This window comes from Phyllobates terribilis, unplaced genomic scaffold (genome assembly GCF_046119375.1).
Source record: "Phyllobates terribilis strain yellow unplaced genomic scaffold, ASM4611937v1 Scaffold_84__1_contigs__length_6523798, whole genome shotgun sequence".
NCBI lineage: Eukaryota > Metazoa > Chordata > Amphibia > Anura > Dendrobatidae > Phyllobates > Phyllobates terribilis.
In genome coordinates this window covers 1,079,632-1,098,978 of record NW_027362844.1, presented here as the reverse complement: position 1 = coordinate 1,098,978, position 19,347 = coordinate 1,079,632, and the positions used below count along the sequence as shown (strand labels likewise).

The window sequence follows — 19,347 nt, the reverse complement described above, 5'->3', positions numbered from 1 at the left end:
ATGAGGAGAAGAAAAGCAAAGCCAAAGAGTCCATCCCAAAATCCGACAAACAAGCAAAATGAACAAAAAACATTGAATTCAATTCTTTCTGATTTTAGAAACTGCATTAAAGAAGGGGTGCACCGGTCCTGGAGATACTGCAATACCAGGTCAATGCGTGGAGTGGACAGAGCAAGCTCTTTTTCCATCTCCCTGTTCTAAAAATCCATTTAATATATGGTCCCCAGATAGGGGACGTATCAGATATTAAACTGATAAGAACAGATACTACACTTGATCTTAGCCAAAAGGCCGAGAAGCGATAACCAGAATTGGTTTCAAACTACGGAGCCACCCAAGGATCCTGAAAAGTCCATTTGTGGAGATGAGCTCCTGGACTCCCGTTAAGAAGACATGTTGTCAACCTCTAGATCCCTTACATGCCTGCACTTTTCGGCTTGCTGCTGCTGCAATCCACGCGTTTTAGATCTGCATAACTCCACCTCTTTAAACACAGCACCTTCACCCCCTGCTGTTCCCACCCGCCTCAACACCGTTGGAAGGGAGGAGAACCAATTAAGGCGGGGGGTGGGGTGGAACGAGCAGCTGTCTACCCTTAGCAGGAGGGCTCCTGATTACATACCTCTCCTGCTGCTGCTGCTGCTGGCTGTCCAGCAGCAGACTGAAGGTGGCTGCTGCTGTGCACAGGTATATAAAGGCTCAGAGCCTATTATGACACGCGCAGCCAGCGTTCCATTGCCACATTCCATCTACTGCAGGCAGGATACCTGGCTGGCTGAATGTCGCTGAGAAGCTCACAGAGACCGCCATAAGCAACAGTTTAACAGAATGCCACAGACTAATCAACCAAACTTTTTGGGTTGGGTTCTCTTTTATAGTCTGCAGGCATTAAATGAAAGAAGTCAGTGTTCCAGCAGAAGGAGACAACGTTTCAGAAAAGGCATTGTAGCAAACCAAAAAAGAAATTTTAAGCGCAGCAGAGTAACCAGCGCACATACCTGTTAGCTCAGGTGAGTTTAAAAGGCTGCTGTTGATAACAAGGGCATTTGCTAAATAGATGGTGTGTGTGCAACAATATACTGAAAGGTCAATTATATTGTGCAGCTTATCTCACCACCTGTAGTTATTTAGGTGAAAGCTCCAAAATGCTTGCCTAATATGTCTGTTTATCCAAAAGGAAGTAAAAAGGGAGAGCTAGAAAGATAGCATTGCATCACATTACATGGCAATGCAATGCACAGTTGCTGAAGTTGAACCAAAATGAGCTTGTAATCTGGCTTCTGCAACTTTGAACATGAAAAATCCAATGAGGAGAAGAAAAGCAAAGCCAAAGAGTCCATCCCAAAATCCGACAAACAAGCAAAATGAACAAAAAACATTGAATTCAATTCTTTCTGATTTTAGAAACTGCATTAAAGAAGGGGTGCACCGGTCCTGGAGATACTGCAATACCAGGTCAATGCGTGGAGTGGACAGAGCAAGCTCTTTTTCCATCTCCCTGTTCTAAAAATCCATTTAATATATGGTCCCCAGATAGGGGACGTATCAGATATTAAACTGATAAGAACAGATACTACACTTGATCTTAGCCAAAAGGCCGAGAAGCGATAACCAGAATTGGTTTCAAACTACGGAGCCACCCAAGGATCCTGAAAAGTCCATTTGTGGAGATGAGCTCCTGGACTCCCGTTAAGAAGACATGTTGTCAACCTCTAGATCCCTTACATGCCTGCACTTTTCGGCTTGCTGCTGCTGCAATCCACGCGTTTTAGATCTGCATAACTCCACCTCTTTAAACACAGCACCTTCACCCCCTGCTGTTCCCACCCGCCTCAACACCGTTGGAAGGGAGGAGAACCAATTAAGGCGGGGGGTGGGGTGGAACGAGCAGCTGTCTACCCTTAGCAGGAGGGCTACTGATTACATACCTCTCCTGCTGCTGCTGCTGCTGGCTGTCCAGCAGCAGACTGAAGGTGGCTGCTGCTGTGCACAGGTATATAAAGGCTCAGAGCCTATTATGACACGCGCAGCCAGCGTTCCATTGCCACATTCCATCTACTGCAGGCAGGATACCTGGCTGGCTGAATGTCGCTGAGAAGCTCACAGAGACCGCCATAAGCAACAGTTTAACAGAATGCCACAGACTAATCAACCAAACTTTTTGGGTTGGGTTCTCTTTTATAGTCTGCAGGCATTAAATGAAAGAAGTCAGTGTTCCAGCAGAAGGAGACAACGTTTCAGAAAAGGCATTGTAGCAAACCAAAAAAGAAATTTTAAGCGCAGCAGAGTAACCAGCGCACATACCTGTTAGCTCAGGTGAGTTTAAAAGGCTGCTGTTGATAACAAGGGCATTTGCTAAATAGATGGTGTGTGTGCAACAATATACTGAAAGGTCAATTATATTGTGCAGCTTATCTCACCACCTGTAGTTATTTAGGTGAAAGCTCCAAAATGCTTGCCTAATATGTCTGTTTATCCAAAAGGAAGTAAAAAGGGAGAGCTAGAAAGATAGCATTGCATCACATTACATGGCAATGCAATGCACAGTTGCTGAAGTTGAACCAAAATGAGCTTGTAATCTGGCTTCTGCAACTTTGAACATGAAAAATCCAATGAGGAGAAGAAAAGCAAAGCCAAAGAGTCCATCCCAAAATCCGACAAACAAGCAAAATGAACAAAAAACATTGAATTCAATTCTTTCTGATTTTAGAAACTGCATTAAAGAAGGAGTGCACCGGTCCTGGAGATACTGCAATACCAGGTCAATGCGTGGAGTGGACAGAGCAAGCTCTTTTTCCATCTCCCTGTTCTAAAAATCCATTTAATATATGGTCCCCAGATAGGGTACGTATCAGATATTAAACTGATAAGAACAGATTTTTTTTTGATTGAAGCTGCATCCAAGGCACTGAAAAATGTGACCGAAGTCACACCAAAACAGCGCACGAGGCGAGGATTCATGTGGACCCTTCCCGGAGGAGAGGGTCCCCAATAAACCATCCCCATCCCTCCGAGCCAGAAGGCCACAGCGAGGGTCAGGGATCTCCGATGCTCTCCCTAGCCGAAGCCGGAGAAGAGCCGTTTTCGTGCTCCCAGCTTCCATCTAGGCTGCCACCCTAGTGGAGCTGGAGCCTGTGTTGGTTTCTCAGCCCAAAGCTGACCGGACCTCCGACCGGGTTTATAAAAATTCCCCTTCCTAGCCCGGAGGCCAGGAATAGGGGGGGTTGCTCAGAAAGTATGATTGGCAAAGGTGCGGCGTGCTACGAAGCCAAGTCTTTCTGGGGTTCAGAGTCCCAGTAAGCTTGGACTCCCACCAGGGCGCCTACTCCTGGGGCACATTGCTCCAAAGCCCTCACACTTACCCATCCTAGTGACTTCGATCCTGGAGGGCCATGTTTTCCATCAGATAACTCTATGAGCCACCTGGCGTACTAACAAGTGCACCAAACCAGTGTGTAATATGCATCAATTTACTAGCGCAGCCCAAGGACAAAACTGCCTTTTCAAAAGATACTACACTTGATCTTAGCCAAAAGGCCGAGAAGCGATAACCAGAATTGGTTTCAAACTACGGAGCCACCCAAGGATCCTGAAAAGTCCATTTGTGGAGATGAGCTCCTGGACTCCCGTTAAGAAGACATGTTGTCAACCTCTAGATCCCTTACATGCCTGCACTTTTCGGCTTGCTGCTGCTGCAATCCACGCGTTTTAGATCTGCATAACTCCACCTCTTTAAACACAGCACCTTCACCCCCTGCTGTTCCCACCCGCCTCAACACCGTTGGAAGGGAGGAGAACCAATTAAGGCGGGGGGTGGGGTGGAACGAGCAGCTGTCTACCCTTAGCAGGAGGGCTCCTGATTACATACCTCTCCTGCTGCTGCTGCTGCTGGCTGTCCAGCAGCAGACTGAAGGTGGCTGCTGCTGTGCACAGGTATATAAAGGCTCAGAGCCTATTATGACACGCGCAGCCAGCGTTCCATTGCCACATTCCATCTACTGCAGGCAGGATACCTGGCTGGCTGAATGTCGCTGAGAAGCTCACAGAGACCGCCATAAGCAACAGTTTAACAGAATGCCACAGACTAATCAACCAAACTTTTTGGGTTGGGTTCTCTTTTATAGTCTGCAGGCATTAAATGAAAGAAGTCAGTGTTCCAGCAGAAGGAGACAACGTTTCAGAAAAGGCATTGTAGCAAACCAAAAAAGAAATTTTAAGCGCAGCAGAGTAACCAGCGCACATACCTGTTAGCTCAGGTGAGTTTAAAAGGCTGCTGTTGATAACAAGGGCATTTGCTAAATAGATGGTGTGTGTGCAACAATATACTGAAAGGTCAATTATATTGTGCAGCTTATCTCACCACCTGTAGTTATTTAGGTGAAAGCTCCAAAATGCTTGCCTAATATGTCTGTTTATCCAAAAGGAAGTAAAAAGGGAGAGCTAGAAAGATAGCATTGCATCACATTACATGGCAATGCAATGCACAGTTGCTGAAGTTGAACCAAAATGAGCTTGTAATCTGGCTTCTGCAACTTTGAACATGAAAAATCCAATGAGGAGAAGAAAAGCAAAGCCAAAGAGTCCATCCCAAAATCCGACAAACAAGCAAAATGAACAAAAAACATTGAATTCAATTCTTTCTGATTTTAGAAACTGCATTAAAGAAGGGGTGCACCGGTCCTGGAGATACTGCAATACCAGGTCAATGCGTGGAGTGGACAGAGCAAGCTCTTTTTCCATCTCCCTGTTCTAAAAATCCATTTAATATATGGTCCCCAGATAGGGGACGTATCAGATATTAAACTGATAAGAACAGATACTACACTTGATCTTAGCCAAAAGGCCGAGAAGCGATAACCAGAATTGGTTTCAAACTACGGAGCCACCCAAGGATCCTGAAAAGTCCATTTGTGGAGATGAGCTCCTGGACTCCCGTTAAGAAGACATGTTGTCAACCTCTAGATCCCTTACATGCCTGCACTTTTCGGCTTGCTGCTGCTGCAATCCACGCGTTTTAGATCTGCATAACTCCACCTCTTTAAACACAGCACCTTCACCCCCTGCTGTTCCCACCCGCCTCAACACCGTTGGAAGGGAGGAGAACCAATTAAGGCGGGGGGTGGGGTGGAACGAGCAGCTGTCTACCCTTAGCAGGAGGGCTCCTGATTACATACCTCTCCTGCTGCTGCTGCTGGCTGTCCAGCAGCAGACTGAAGGTGGCTGCTGCTGTGCACAGGTATATAAAGGCTCAGAGCCTATTATGACACGCGCAGCCAGCGTTCCATTGCCACATTCCATCTACTGCAGGCAGGATGCCTGGCTGGCTGAATGTCGCTGAGAAGCTCACAGAGACCGCCATAAGCAACAGTTTAACAGAATGCCACAGACTAATCAACCAAACTTTTTGGGTTGGGTTCTCTTTTATAGTCTGCAGGCATTAAATGAAAGAAGTCAGTGTTCCAGCAGAAGGAGACAACGTTTCAGAAAAGGCATTGTAGCAAACCAAAAAAGAAATTTTAAGCGCAGCAGAGTAACCAGCGCACATACCTGTTAGCTCAGGTGAGTTTAAAAGGCTGCTGTTGATAACAAGGGCATTTGCTAAATAGATGGTGTGTGTGCAACAATATACTGAAAGGTCAATTATATTGTGCAGCTTATCTCACCACCTGTAGTTATTTAGGTGAAAGCTCCAAAATGCTTGCCTAATATGTCTGTTTATCCAAAAGGAAGTAAAAAGGGAGAGCTAGAAAGATAGCATTGCATCACATTACATGGCAATGCAATGCACAGTTGCTGAAGTTGAACCAAAATGAGCTTGTAATCTGGCTTCTGCAACTTTGAACATGAAAAATCCAATGAGGAGAAGAAAAGCAAAGCCAAAGAGTCCATCCCAAAATCCGACAAACAAGCAAAATGAACAAAAAACATTGAATTCAATTCTTTCTGATTTTAGAAACTGCATTAAAGAAGGGGTGCACCGGTTCTGGAGATACTGCAATACCAGGTCAATGCGTGGAGTGGACAGAGCAAGCTCTTTTTCCATCTCCCTGTTCTAAAAATCCATTTAATATATGGTCCCCAGATAGGGGACGTATCAGATATTAAACTGATAAGAACAGATACTACACTTGATCTTAGCCAAAAGGCCGAGAAGCGATAACCAGAATTGGTTTCAAACTACGGAGCCACCCAAGGATCCTGAAAAGTCCATTTGTGGAGATGAGCTCCTGGACTCCCGTTAAGAAGACATGTTGTCAACCTCTAGATCCCTTACATGCCTGCACTTTTCGGCTTGCTGCTGCTGCAATCCACGCGTTTTAGATCTGCATAACTCCACCTCTTTAAACACAGCACCTTCACCCCCTGCTGTTACCACCCGCCTCAACACCGTTGGAAGGGAGGAGAACCAATTAAGGCAGGGGGTGGGGTGGAACGAGCAGCTGTCTACCCTTAGCAGGAGGGCTCCTGATTACATACCTCTCCTGCTGCTGCTGCTGCTGGCTGTCCAGCAGCAGACTGAAGGTGGCTGCTGCTGTGCACAGGTATATAAAGGCTCAGAGCCTATTATGACACGCGCAGCCAGCGTTCCATTGCCACATTCCATCTACTGCAGGCAGGATACCTGGCTGGCTGAATGTCGCTGAGAAGCTCACAGAGACCGCCATAAGCAACAGTTTAACAGAATGCCACAGACTAATCAACCAAACTTTTTGGGTTGGGTTCTCTTTTATAGTCTGCAGGCATTAAATGAAAGAAGTCAGTGTTCCAGCAGAAGGAGACAACGTTTCAGAAAAGGCATTGTAGCAAACCAAAAAAGAAATTTTAAGCGCAGCAGAGTAACCAGCGCACATACCTGTTAGCTCAGGTGAGTTTAAAAGGCTGCTGTTGATAACAAGGGCATTTGCTAAATAGATGGTGTGTGTGCAACAATATACTGAAAGGTCAATTATATTGTGCAGCTTATCTCACCACCTGTAGTTATTTAGGTGAAAGCTCCAAAATGCTTGCCTAATATGTCTGTTTATCCAAAAGGAAGTAAAAAGGGAGAGCTAGAAAGATAGCATTGCATCACATTACATGGCAATGCAATGCACAGTTGCTGAAGTTGAACCAAAATGAGCTTGTAATCTGGCTTCTGCAACTTTGAACATGAAAAATCCAATGAGGAGAAGAAAAGCAAAGCCAAAGAGTCCATCCCAAAATCCGACAAACAAGCAAAATGAACAAAAAACATTGAATTCAATTCTTTCTGATTTTAGAAACTGCATTAAAGAAGGGGTGCACCGGTCCTGGAGATACTGCAATACCAGGTCAATGCGTGGAGTGGACAGAGCAAGCTCTTTTTCCATCTCCCTGTTCTAAAAATCCATTTAATATATGGTCCCCAGATAGGGGACGTATCAGATATTAAACTGATAAGAACAGATACTACACTTGATCTTAGCCAAAAGGCCGAGAAGCGATAACCAGAATTGGTTTCAAACTACGGAGCCACCCAAGGATCCTGAAAAGTCCATTTGTGGAGATGAGCTCCTGGACTCCCGTTAAGAAGACATGTTGTCAACCTCTAGATCCCTTACATGCCTGCACTTTTCGGCTTGCTGCTGCTGCAATCCATGCGTTTTAGATCTGCATAACTCCACCTCTTTAAACACAGCACCTTCACCCCCTGCTGTTCCCACCCGCCTCAACACCGTTGGAAGGGAGGAGAACCAATTAAGGCGGGGGGTGGGGTGGAACGAGCAGCTGTCTACCCATAGCAGGAGGGCTCCTGATTACATACCTCTCCTGCTGCTGCTGCTGCTGGCTGTCCAGCAGCAGACTGAAGGTGGCTGCTGCTGTGCAAAGGTATATAAAGGCTCAGAGCCTATTATGACACGCGCAGCCAGCGTTCCATTGCCACATTCCATCTACTGCAGGCAGGATAACTGGCTGGCTGAATGTCGCTGAGAAGCTCACAGAGACCGCCATAAGCAACAGTTTAACAGAATGCCACAGACTAATCAACCAAACTTTTTGGGTTGGGTTCTCTTTTATAGTCTGCAGGCATTAAATGAAAGAAGTCAGTGTTCCAGCAGAAGGAGACAACGTTTCAGAAAAGGCATTGTAGCAAACCAAAAAAGAAATTTTAAGCGCAGCAGAGTAACCAGCGCACATACCTGTTAGCTCAGGTGAGTTTAAAAGGCTGCTGTTGATAACAAGGGCATTTGCTAAATAGATGGTGTGTGTGCAACAATATACTGAAAGGTCAATTATATTGTGCAGCTTATCTCACCACCTGTAGTTATTTAGGTGAAAGCTCCAAAATGCTTGCCTAATATGTCTGTTTATCCAAAAGGAAGTAAAAAGGGAGAGCTAGAAAGATAGCATTGCATCACATTACATGGCAATGCAATGCACAGTTGCTGAAGTTGAACCAAAATGAGCTTGTAATCTGGCTTCTGCAACTTTGAACATGAAAAATCCAATGAGGAGAAGAAAAGCAAAGCCAAAGAGTCCATCCCAAAATCCGACAAACAAGCAAAATGAACAAAAAACATTGAATTCAATTCTTTCTGATTTTAGAAACTGCATTAAAGAAGGGGTGCACCGGTCCTGGAGATACTGCAATACCAGGTCAATGCGTGGAGTGGACAGAGCAAGCTCTTTTTCCATCTCCCTGTTCTAAAAATCCATTTAATATATGGTCCCCAGATAGGGGACGTATCAGATATTAAACTGATAAGAACAGATACTACACTTGATCTTAGCCAAAAGGCCGAGAAGCGATAACCAGAATTGGTTTCAAACTACGGAGCCACCCAAGGATCCTGAAAAGTCCATTTGTGGAGATGAGCTCCTGGACTCCCGTTAAGAAGACATGTTGTCAACCTCTAGATCCCTTACATGCCTGCACTTTTCGGCTTGCTGCTGCTGCAATCCACGCGTTTTAGATCTGCATAACTCCACCTCTTTAAACACAGCACCTTCACCCCCTGCTGTTCCCACCCGCCTCAACACCGTTGGAAGGGAGGAGAACCAATTAAGGCGGGGGGTGGGGTGGAACGAGCAGCTGTCTACCCTTAGCAGGAGGGCTCCTGATTACATACCTCTCCTGCTGCTGCTGCTGCTGGCTGTCCAGCAGCAGACTGAAGGTGGCTGCTGCTGTGCACAGGTATATAAAGGCTCAGAGCCTATTATGACACGCGCAGCCAGCGTTCCATTGCCACATTCCATCTACTGCAGGCAGGATACCTGGCTGGCTGAATGTCGCTGAGAAGCTCACAGAGACCGCCATAAGCAACAGTTTAACAGAATGCCACAGACTAATCAACCAAACTTTTTGGGTTGGGTTCTCTTTTATAGTCTGCAGGCATTAAATGAAAGAAGTCAGTGTTCCAGCAGAAGGAGACAACGTTTCAGAAAAGGCATTGTAGCAAACCAAAAAAGAAATTTTAAGCGCAGCAGAGTAACCAGCGCACATACCTGTTAGCTCAGGTGAGTTTAAAAGGCTGCTGTTGATAACAAGGGCATTTGCTAAATAGATGGTGTGTGTGCAACAATATACTGAAAGGTCAATTATATTGTGCAGCTTATCTCACCACCTGTAGTTATTTAGGTGAAAGCTCCAAAATGCTTGCCTAATATGTCTGTTTATCCAAAAGGAAGTAAAAAGGGAGAGCTAGAAAGATAGCATTGCATCACATTACATGGCAATGCAATGCACAGTTGCTGAAGTTGAACCAAAATGAGCTTGTAATCTGGCTTCTGCAACTTTGAACATGAAAAATCCAATGAGGAGAAGAAAAGCAAAGCCAAAGAGTCCATCCCAAAATCCGACAAACAAGCAAAATGAACAAAAAACATTGAATTCAATTCTTTCTGATTTTAGAAACTGCATTAAAGAAGGGGTGCACCGGTCCTGGAGATACTGCAATACCAGGTCAATGCGTGGAGTGGACAGAGCAAGCTCTTTTTCCATCTCCCTGTTCTAAAAATCCATTTAATATATGGTCCCCAGATAGGGGACGTATCAGATATTAAACTGATAAGAACAGATACTACACTTGATCTTAGCCAAAAGGCCGAGAAGCGATAACCAGAATTGGTTTCAAACTACGGAGCCACCCAAGGATCCTGAAAAGTCCATTTGTGGAGATGAGCTCCTGGACTCCCGTTAAGAAGACATGTTGTCAACCTCTAGATCCCTTACATGCCTGCACTTTTCGGCTTGCTGCTGCTGCAATCCACGCGTTTTAGATCTGCATAACTCCACCTCTTTAAACACAGCACCTTCACCCCCTGCTGTTCCCACCCGCCTCAACACCGTTGGAAGGGAGGAGAACCAATTAAGGCGGGGGGTGGGGTGGAATGAGCAGCTGTCTACCCTTAGCAGGAGGGCTCCTGATTACATACCTCTCCTGCTGCTGCTGCTGCTGGCTGTCCAGCAGCAGACTGAAGGTGGCTGCTGCTGTGCACAGGTATATAAAGGCTCAGAGCCTATTATGACACGCGCAGCCAGCGTTCCATTGCCACATTCCATCTACTGCAGGCAGGATACATGGCTGGCTGAATGTCGCTGAGAAGCTCACAGAGACCGCCATAAGCAACAGTTTAACAGAATGCCACAGACTAATCAACCAAACTTTTTGGGTTGGGTTCTCTTTTATAGTCTGCAGGCATTAAATGAAAGAAGTCAGTGTTCCAGCAGAAGGAGACAACGTTTCAGAAAAGGCATTGTAGCAAACCAAAAAAGAAATTTTAAGCGCAGCAGAGTAACCAGCGCACATACCTGTTAGCTCAGGTGAGTTTAAAAGGCTGCTGTTGATAACAAGGGCATTTGCTAAATAGATGGTGTGTGTGCAACAATATACTGAAAGGTCAATTATATTGTGCAGCTTATCTAACCACCTGTAGTTATTTAGGTGAAAGCTCCAAAATGCTTGCCTAATATGTCTGTTTATCCAAAAGGAAGTAAAAAGGGAGAGCTAGAAAGATAGCATTGCATCACATTACATGGCAATGCAATGCACAGTTGCTGAAGTTGAACCAAAATGAGCTTGTAATCTGGCTTCTGCAACTTTGAACATGAAAAATCCAATGAGGAGAAGAAAAGCAAAGCCAAAGAGTCCATCCCAAAATCCGACAAACAAGCAAAATGAACAAAAAACATTGAATTCAATTCTTTCTGATTTTAGAAACTGCATTAAAGAAGGGGTGCACCGGTCCTGGAGATACTGCAATACCAGGTCAATGCGTGGAGTGGACAGAGCAAGCTCTTTTTCCATCTCCCTGTTCTAAAAATCCATTTAATATATGGTCCCCAGATAGGGGACGTATCAGATATTAAACTGATAAGAACAGATTTTTTTTTTTCCTCAGATTAAGACCCACATTAATTTATGCATCATAGCGCATATTCACATAACGGGTTCTCAAATCATCATTCGGAAAAACAAAAACAAAATCCCAAAAAACACAACCCTGCAATTAACTGTTACTTACTGTAAGAAGTCCAATGTGAAAAGTTCCAGAGTGCCTCTGCTTCTGTCTCACCATACTTCTTTTTATCCAATAAATAGGCATAAAACAGTCTAGCAAGAAAAATCTTTCTGCATTCCATGGGGGAAAAAACAATCTTTTTAAAAATCACCAAATTCCGAACGTCCCATAAAACCTCTTTATATATGACAAAAATAATCCAGCTTGCCCGCTTCCTTTGCGAGTACTTAAAATCTTGACCTATTAAAATCCTTTCAAAATCGAAACAATGAAAACCAACTAAAGCAACAAACATACGTGACAACAAGGTAAAAACTTTTTTAGCAAAAAAACAGTCCCAAAAAATATGCTGTATTGTTTCCACCTTATTGCAACCTTCCCTAGGACATAGTTCTTGAACCTTTATCCCCCGGTCATTCAAAAAAGCTCTTGTTGGCAAGCATCCATGCAACGCCATCCAGGTTACATCCTTCTGTCTGTTGCTGATTCCACGCATGAAAAAAAGCTTCCACACCTGTCCAGACTGTGCATTATTACAAAACGGCACATCACATAACATCTCCTTCTTCTTAATACCTGAGACAATCAGTTTTTTGTCCGGTCTAACCATGGAGCTTATCCCATTTTGATCATAGAAGGACCTAAGCACCACATAAAAAAACGGTATCACAAACGAAACTGGTTTTCTTAAATCCTTCTCACACCAGCTCCATTTCTGGAAAAGCCGTCCTGCTAAATATTTGCACATGTCCGCAGTCCTGTTATTGCACTGGGATAATTTATAAATGTTCAAAAAATAATGCATTCTTAAAAATAAGTCAATGTTAGGAAAATCACAACCCCCATTTTCCACAGAACACATAACCATTCCTCTTCTTAGTTTCTCCATTTTGGATCCCCAAAAAAACACAAACAGTTTCCTTGTCACTCTCTTTGTCCAAAGCACAGCAGGTGGGAAAATCAAAGCAGTGTACAGCAGAAGCGGGAGAATCACAGACTTGATTACCAGCACTTTCCCTCTCAGCGACAGGTTCCTTAGTTTCCAAAAGTTCAACTTCTGATCCATTTTGTCTTCTAGAATCTTCAGGCTGCTTTTCCCTTTCAGTTCCTTCTCAAAGATGACACCAAGAACCTCAATTTCCTCCCTACTCTCCACTCCTGCCACGTTAACCTCAACCTGCCTCCCAAAGTTACAAAGCTGGCACTTTCCCCAATTCACCGCCATACCAGCCACACAACAAAAAATCCTTACGTGCAAATTCACTCTATTGAGATCCGCCTGTGAACCACAAGTAAAAACAATATCATCCATATAACTTAAAGACTTGACTGGACCCCCGGATCCCCCAGGAATAAAAACACCAGCCACACACTTGTCAACTTGCACACTTTTTAAAAGGGCCTCCACCACACAGATAAAAAGAATTGGTGACAGGGGACAACCCTGCCTAACTCCCGATAAAATATTAAAACTGGAACTCACATGCCCATTAACTAAAATCTGGCTACTGACCCCACAATAAAAACTCTTAATGACCATCAATAATTTATCCGGAACACCAAGGTGACTTAAAGCAGAGAACAAAAATCTATGTGATATTTTATCAAAGGCTTTCTCCAGGTCCACCGACTGTAACAAAAGAGCATTCTTATTCAAATTAGCCTGATAAATTAAGTCTCTTAGAAGCAGCAAATTATCTGAAATTTTCCTACCAGGCACTGCACATGCCTGATACTCCCCCACCATATCACCTATCACATCTGCCAGTCTACCAGCCACAATTTTAGAAATAATTTTGTAATCACTGTTTAACAATGTTATGGGCCTCCAATTTTTAATATCCCTCATGTCCCCTTTCTTATGAATCAGCGTAACAATCCCCCTACGCATAGAAACCGATAAAATCCCATGAGTAAAACCATATTGCACCACCCGGGAAAACTCCACACCTATAATATCCCAAAATCTAACATAAAATTCAGCAGGAAGACCATCACAGCCTGGCGTCTTGCCTTTCGCCAAGCCATCCACTGCCCGTCTAATTTCATCTTTCCCAACCTCCTCACTTAAAAACCCAATTTTCTCCTCAGGAATATTATTAGTTAATACTTTGCAATAATCATTAATTTCCGCATCACTGGCTCTACTATCGTTAGAGAAGAGTGTTTCATAAAAGGAAAGAATACTGCCAATCATCTCATCCCCAGATACCTCCCCTGCAGGAGAAAAAACAAACTTAAAAACCCCTTTAGGTTTAAAACATTTTTTAAAAAAGTATCTCGAACATTGCTCATTTTCCTCCATGTGCTTTATTTTTGCCTTAAACATAATAGTCTTCCCTTTTTCAATAAGTATCTTCTTCAGTTCGTCCTTCAAATCTGCAATCTCTTTATCCACCTCCATCCCCGCTCTCTTAAACTTATGGAGTACTTCCAATTTTGAAATAACAGCAGCATCATGATCCCTTTTGGCTTTCGCTCTCCTAAAACACACCCCTTTAAAATAACATGCAAATTTCTCCTTAGCCCAGTCCCACCACTCTAGCAAATCTTTAAAAAGGTGCTGTTCAGACACACAAGACAAAAACACTTTATTAAAACCAACCTTAACACTCTCCTCTTCCAGCAGGCTTACGTTCAGCTTCCAGAGTCCCTTTCCAAAAGCCAGGGACTCAGCTATACACAGATCTACCACTATCATCTTGTGGTCAGAAAAAGTCGTCATCACGTGGTTGCACTTGGCCACCTTAATCCCTTCAGACATAAAAACATAGTCAATTCGGGAAACACTACGTCCACTGTCTGATATGTATGTGAACTTATCACTTGGCCCAACCATCAGACCAGCATCCGTGTAGCGTAAATCCTGCACAATCTGATTTAAAATATTAGACGTAACATCAGTCCTACCTTCCGTAGAGCTCTTACGATCTTTTGCGGATCTGACACAATTAAAATCTCCAGCCACTATAGTGAAGTCTCTGCCTGGTAAAAACAACTTTAGAGACTCCAAAAACCCAACTCTTGCTTGTTTATCAGCAGGGGCATAAACATTAAAAACCCGTACCCGCTGACCTAAAAAATCCACTAATAAAAACAAACATCTCCCAGGTATGATTACTTTAAACTCTAAAACCTTTAGACTGGAATTACACAGTAAAATGCCCACCCCTTCATTCCTGTTTTCTGAGCATGGGGACCAAAAAGATTGCCCCTTATTCCACTCACTCTCATGCGGGGCAGATTTAATTACACATTCCTGCAGACAGACAATATCTGCATTCACACTCTCAATGTACTCCAGTATCCCTGCTCTCCTACAAGCAGAACCAATCCCTCGTACATTCAGAGAAGCAACACACAACGCCATCATAACAACAGGAAAAAATCTCCACCATACCCGATCCATCATGAACCAGGAGAAAACCCACTCCTGCCACCCACTTTTCTACGTATATCAGGCGACTCAGAACTCGAGTCCCTGTTAGAATAACCTGGTCTTAGGGAGACTGGATCTTCCTGCCCCCCAGACCAACACCCCTCCACCTTACTTCTTTTAATCACGGAGGCATAACTCTCCTCCTTGCCATCATCTTCCTCCTCATTTTCACTCCAATCACTGTTAACCCTATCACGCTGCTGAGGGGTTATAGTTCCATCCGAATCAGAATCCTCCTCCTCCAAAACCTCCATTTCCTCACCCCCATCTCTTCCCAAAACAGGATTCACTGACTCCGCCATATTAGACAAATCCATCCCATCACCCGGGCCATGCACATCAGCTACTTTGTTTATTACTTCCAGCCCCTCCCTCAAACCAACTTTCTTCTGGCTCCGCCCCTTTTCCTCCATCTTGGGCACCGCATGGTCTCTTCCCCTACCACCATCTTGTTTTTGGCTTTCCCCCTCTGAGTCTGAGCCTTCGCCCTCCTCCCCACTTTCCTGCCGAGTCTTCTTCTGCCTCTCTTCAGCGTCCACCTGTGACCTAGGAATCTGAGCCCACAATCTACATTTCCTTGCAAGGTGATCTGCATGTCCACATAAATCACACACCTTATTCATTGGGCAACCACTTGCAACATGCCCAGATTTCCCACAACCTCTACAAACATCACCTTGCACTGGACAATCTTTCTGAACATGTCCAAACTCATGACACTTCCTACAATATTCCATCTGTCCATTATAAAAACAAAATCCCCTTTCTCCTCCGATAGAAAACTGTCCAGGAATGCTCTTGGCACCCCCAATAGCTCTATCATCCGGTCTCAGTTTTACAACATATCTCCTCTTGCCATTTAGATAATTGTATTTGTTCTTCATTCTTCCCAAAAATTTAACCTCACTACAATACCGAGCTAAAAAATTGGAAACAGTCTCATCCGGAACTTTAGGGTTATACATGTGCACAACCACATACTTATATGTCTGCTGGAACAGAGGTTCCAGTGCAATAAACTCTAGGCATTTCAATTCCTTTTCTTCCTTCATTCGTACCAACTCCATGTAGACTCTCTGGCAAATACTCAAAGAAACAAAAGTGATATCATAAATTCCTTGTTTCTGAAAATCCTGCAGTGCCAATACATCCGTTACCTTCAAGCCATTAATGTTCTTCAAGACATCAACGCAAACTTGGTCCAAACCGATTTCTCCTTCATGACCTGCAGCCACCTTCAGACAGACCGAGTCCTCTAATCCACGTGTTTTCTCCACCATTTTTACAGCAGATAAACACAATCGCCGCTCAATCGCACACTAGGGCCCCACAAGGGGGAACCCCAGTCACAACTGCCCTCCAAACAACACCAGCAGCAGAAAACCACCACTGATCTTGCCAAAAGGCCGAGAAGCGATAACCAGAATTGGTTTCAAACTACGGAGCCACCCAAGGATCCTGAAAAGTCCATTTGTGGAGATGAGCTCCTGGACTCCCGTTAAGAAGACATGTTGTCAACCTCTAGATCCCTTACATGCCTGCACTTTTCGGCTTGCTGCTGCTGCAATCCACGCGTTTTAGATCTGCATAACTCCACCTCTTTAAACACAGCACCTTCACCCCCTGCTGTTCCCACCCGCCTCAACACCGTTGGAAGGGAGGAGAACCAATTAAGGCGGGGGGTGGGGTGGAACGAGCAGCTGTCTACCCTTAGCAGGAGGGCTCCTGATTACATACCTCTCCTGCTGCTGCTGCTGCTGGCTGTCCAGCAGCAGACTGAAGGTGGCTGCTGCTGTGCACAGGTATATAAAGGCTCAGAGCCTATTATGACACGCGCAGCCAGCGTTCCATTGCCACATTCCATCTACTGCAGGCAGGATACCTGGCTGGCTGAATGTCGCTGAGAAGCTCACAGAGACCGCCATAAGCAACAGTTTAACAGAATGCCACAGACTAATCAACCAAACTTTTTGGGTTGGGTTCTCTTTTATAGTCTGCAGGCATTAAATGAAAGAAGTCAGTGTTCCAGCAGAAGGAGACAACGTTTCAGAAAAGGCATTGTAGCAAACCAAAAAAGAAATTTTAAGCGCAGCAGAGTAACCAGCGCACATACCTGTTAGCTCAGGTGAGTTTAAAAGGCTGCTGTTGATAACAAGGGCATTTGCTAAATAGATGGTGTGTGTGCAACAATATACTGAAAGGTCAATTATATTGTGCAGCTTATCTCACCACCTGTAGTTATTTAGGTGAAAGCTCCAAAATGCTTGCCTAATATGTCTGTTTATCCAAAAGGAAGTAAAAAGGGAGAGCTAGAAAGATAGCATTGCATCACATTACATGGCAATGCAATGCACAGTTGCTGAAGTTGAACCAAAATGAGCTTGTAATCTGGCTTCTGCAACTTTGAACATGAAAAATCCAATGAGGAGAAGAAAAGCAAAGCCAAAGAGTCCATCCCAAAATCCGACAAACAAGCAAAATGAACAAAAAACATTGAATTCAATTCTTTCTGATTTTAGAAACTGCATTAAAGAAGGGGTGCACCGGTCCTGGAGATACTGCAATACCAGGTCAATGCGTGGAGTGGACAGAGCAAGCTCTTTTTCCATCTCCCTGTTCTAAAAATCCATTTAATATATGGTCCCCAGATAGGGGACGTATCAGATATTAAACTGATAAGAACAGATACTACACTTGATCTTAGCCAAAAGGCCGAGAAGCGATAACCAGAATTGGTTTCAAACTACGGAGCCACCCAAGGATCCTGAAAAGTCCATTTGTGGAGATGAGCTCCTGGACTCCCGTTAAGAAGACATGTTGTCAACCTCTAGATCCCTTACATGCCTGCACTTTTCGGCTTGCTGCTGCTGCAATCCACGCGTTTTAGATCTGCATAACTCCACCTCTTTAAACACAGCACCTTCACCCCCTGCTGTTCCCACCCGCCTCAACACCGTTGGAAGGGAGGAGAACCAATTAAGGCGGGGGGTGGGGTGGAACGAGCAGCTGTCTACCCTTAGCAGGAGGGCTCCTGATTACATACCTCTCCTGCTGCTGCTGCTGCTGGCTGTCCAGCAGCAGACTGAAGGTGGCTGCTGCTGTGCACAGGTATATAAAGGCTCAGAGCCTATTATGACACGCGCAGCCAGCGTTCCATTGCCACATTCCATCTACTGCAGGCAGGATACCTGGCTGGCTGAATGTCGCTGAGAAGCTCACAGAGACCGCCATAAGCAACAGTTTAACAGAATGCCACAGACTAATCAACCAAACTTTTTGGGTTGGGTTCTCTTTTATAGTCTGCAGGCATTAAATGAAAGAAGTCAGTGTTCCAGCAGAAGGAGACAATGTTTCAGAAAAGGCATTGTAGCAAACCAAAAAAGAAATTTTAAGCGCAGCAGAGTAACCAGCGCACATACCTGTTAGCTCAGGTGAGTTTAAAAGGCTGCTGTTGATAACAAGGGCATTTGCTAAATAGATGGTGAGTGTGCAACAATATACTGAAAGGTCAATTATATTGTGCAGCTTATCTCACCACCTGTAGTTATTTAGGTGAAAGCTCCAAAATGCTTGCCTAATATGTCTGTTTATCCAAAAGGAAGTAAAAAGGGAGAGCTAGAAAGATAGCATTGCATCACATTACATGGCAATGCAATGCACAGTTGCTGAAGTTGAACCAAAATGAGCTTGTAATCTGGCTTCTGCAACTTTGAACATGAAAAATCCAATGAGGAGAAGAAAAGCAAAGCCAAAGAGTCCATCCCAAAATCCGACAAACAAGCAAAATGAACAAAAAACATTGAATTCAATTCTTTCTGATTTTAGAAACTGCATTAAAGAAGGGGTGCACCGGTCCTGGAGATACTGCAATACCAGGTCAATGCGTGGAGTGGACAGAGCAAGCTCTTTTTCCATCTCCCTGTTCTAAAAATCCATTTAATATATGGTCCCCAGATAGGGGACGTATCAGATATTAAACTGATAAGAACAGATACTACACTTGATCTTAGCCAAAAGGCCGAGAAGCGATAACCAGAATTGGTTTCAAACTACGGAGCCACCCAAGGATCCTGAAAAGTCCATTTGTGGAGATGAGCTCCTGGACTCCCGTTAAGAAGACATGTTGTCAACCTCTAGATCCCTTACATGCCTGCACTTTTCGGCTTGCTGCTGCTGCAATCCACGCGTTTTAGATCTGCATAACTCCACCTCTTTAAACACAGCACCTTCACCCCCTGCTGTTCCCACCCGCCTCAACACCGTTGGAAGGGAGGAGAACCAATTAAGGCGGGGGGTGGGGTGGAACGAGCAGCTGTCTACCCTTAGCAGGAGGGCTCCTGATTACATACCTCTCCTGCTGCTGCTGCTGCTGGCTGTCCAGCAGCAGACTGAAGGTGGCTGCTGCTGTGCACAGGTATATAAAGGCT

The 19,347-nt window shown here is 44.4% G+C and overlaps 11 non-coding genes and 1 pseudogene across 11 annotated transcripts; all 12 read right to left on the bottom strand.

Annotated features, from left to right (window-relative positions):
* Nucleotides 1–112: 112 nt before the first annotated feature.
* Nucleotides 113–303, bottom strand: LOC141197339 (U2 spliceosomal RNA). The gene has a single exon (XR_012269593.1). It is a non-coding gene; the product is annotated as a U2 spliceosomal RNA (small nuclear RNA).
* Nucleotides 304–1,418: 1,115 nt separating this feature from the next.
* Nucleotides 1,419–1,609, bottom strand: LOC141197338 (U2 spliceosomal RNA). Its single transcript, XR_012269592.1, has one exon. It is a non-coding gene; the product is annotated as a U2 spliceosomal RNA (small nuclear RNA).
* Nucleotides 1,610–2,724: 1,115 nt separating this feature from the next.
* On the bottom strand, nt 2,725–2,909 carry LOC141197550 (U2 spliceosomal RNA). The gene has a single exon (XR_012269799.1). It is a non-coding gene; the product is annotated as a U2 spliceosomal RNA (small nuclear RNA).
* Nucleotides 2,910–3,433: 524 nt separating this feature from the next.
* LOC141197591 (U2 spliceosomal RNA) lies at nt 3,434–3,549 on the bottom strand (annotated as a pseudogene).
* A 1,115-nt stretch (nt 3,550–4,664) lies between these two features.
* Nucleotides 4,665–4,855, bottom strand: LOC141197337 (U2 spliceosomal RNA). Its single transcript, XR_012269591.1, has one exon. It is a non-coding gene; the product is annotated as a U2 spliceosomal RNA (small nuclear RNA).
* Nucleotides 4,856–5,967: 1,112 nt separating this feature from the next.
* Nucleotides 5,968–6,158, bottom strand: LOC141197513 (U2 spliceosomal RNA). Its single transcript, XR_012269764.1, has one exon. It is a non-coding gene; the product is annotated as a U2 spliceosomal RNA (small nuclear RNA).
* A 1,115-nt stretch (nt 6,159–7,273) lies between these two features.
* LOC141197336 (U2 spliceosomal RNA) lies at nt 7,274–7,464 on the bottom strand. Its single transcript, XR_012269590.1, has one exon. It is a non-coding gene; the product is annotated as a U2 spliceosomal RNA (small nuclear RNA).
* A 1,115-nt stretch (nt 7,465–8,579) lies between these two features.
* On the bottom strand, nt 8,580–8,770 carry LOC141197335 (U2 spliceosomal RNA). The gene has a single exon (XR_012269589.1). It is a non-coding gene; the product is annotated as a U2 spliceosomal RNA (small nuclear RNA).
* A 1,115-nt stretch (nt 8,771–9,885) lies between these two features.
* On the bottom strand, nt 9,886–10,076 carry LOC141197334 (U2 spliceosomal RNA). Its single transcript, XR_012269588.1, has one exon. It is a non-coding gene; the product is annotated as a U2 spliceosomal RNA (small nuclear RNA).
* Nucleotides 10,077–11,191: 1,115 nt separating this feature from the next.
* Nucleotides 11,192–11,383, bottom strand: LOC141197567 (U2 spliceosomal RNA). Its single transcript, XR_012269812.1, has one exon. It is a non-coding gene; the product is annotated as a U2 spliceosomal RNA (small nuclear RNA).
* Nucleotides 11,384–17,453: 6,070 nt separating this feature from the next.
* On the bottom strand, nt 17,454–17,644 carry LOC141197333 (U2 spliceosomal RNA). The gene has a single exon (XR_012269587.1). It is a non-coding gene; the product is annotated as a U2 spliceosomal RNA (small nuclear RNA).
* A 1,115-nt stretch (nt 17,645–18,759) lies between these two features.
* On the bottom strand, nt 18,760–18,950 carry LOC141197330 (U2 spliceosomal RNA). Its single transcript, XR_012269585.1, has one exon. It is a non-coding gene; the product is annotated as a U2 spliceosomal RNA (small nuclear RNA).
* Nucleotides 18,951–19,347: the final 397 nt, after the last annotated feature.